This window comes from Babylonia areolata, chromosome 9 (genome assembly GCF_041734735.1).
Source record: "Babylonia areolata isolate BAREFJ2019XMU chromosome 9, ASM4173473v1, whole genome shotgun sequence".
In the NCBI taxonomy this organism is placed as follows: domain Eukaryota; kingdom Metazoa; phylum Mollusca; class Gastropoda; order Neogastropoda; family Buccinidae; genus Babylonia; species Babylonia areolata.
In genome coordinates this window covers 12,278,439-12,279,384 of record NC_134884.1, presented here as the reverse complement: position 1 = coordinate 12,279,384, position 946 = coordinate 12,278,439, and the positions used below count along the sequence as shown (strand labels likewise).

The window sequence follows — 946 nt, the reverse complement described above, 5'->3', positions numbered from 1 at the left end:
TACTGAAATGGATCACGCAGTTTCATACAGGGTTTATCGGACAGTTTCTGTAGACTGAAAGCTACCGGGAGGTGGTCGCTGCCTTGGTATGGAAGCGTCTCTGCATTCATTTCTGCTCTGAATTTTGGAGATGTTAGAGCGATGTCGATCACACTGTCACTGTCCCCTTGTCTTGTTCCAAGGCGAGTTGGGGATGTGGTTGTTAAAGGGCTAAGAAGAATTTCCCCTATCATTCCTTCAAGTGCGAGTCCTTGTGGGTTGGTGTTCCGCTGGTCCCATAACTTCGATCTTGCATTGAGGTCTCCACAGATAATGACCGAGTCTCCAAGTTCGTTCTCTATTTCCTCTAAAAAGGCCCAATCCTCTTGTGTTGTGCAGGTTCCTGGGTGAACGTAGGCATTGATGAGCACGATGCTTTTGTGAACTCTGTCAGGTTTTTCAAGACGCACCCCCAATAATTCACATGAGTTGCTACACCATTTCTCTAGATTTATGGTGGAAACTTTGTTTTTTAGGTTTTTGTTCAGTATGATTGCTACCCCTCTTCCTTCATTCCTTTGAAAGACTGTGAAATTCTCAAAATGTATTGGTCTGTCTGCACTTGTCCTGGTCTCTTGGAGACATAGAATGTCAAAATCATAAAAAATTGCAGCGCCCAATAGGGGACACGAACCCCTGACCCTCAGATTAAAAGTCTGATGCTCTACCGACTGAGCTAACCGGGCTGCATCAGCGCAGCAAAGACCACCAACGCCACATCAGCGCAGCAAAGACCACCAACCTGCAGGATCATCAGTGAGGGCATCACCAGGGGAGACAACACAGTAGCCAAGTGGTTAAGGTGCTGGAACTTTCAATTTGGTGGCCCCATTTAATTTTTTTTAATTTTTATTTATTTTTTTTTTTTACTGTTGTGTTGGAGGATTATTTGGCCGGCTTCCTGACT

The 946-nt window shown here is 45.0% G+C and overlaps 1 non-coding gene across 1 annotated transcript; it reads right to left on the bottom strand.

The window, feature by feature from the left end:
- Positions 1-652: 652 nt before the first annotated feature.
- Trnak-uuu (transfer RNA lysine (anticodon UUU)) lies at positions 653-725 on the bottom strand. The gene has a single exon. It is a non-coding gene; the product is annotated as a tRNA-Lys (tRNA).
- Positions 726-946: the final 221 nt, after the last annotated feature.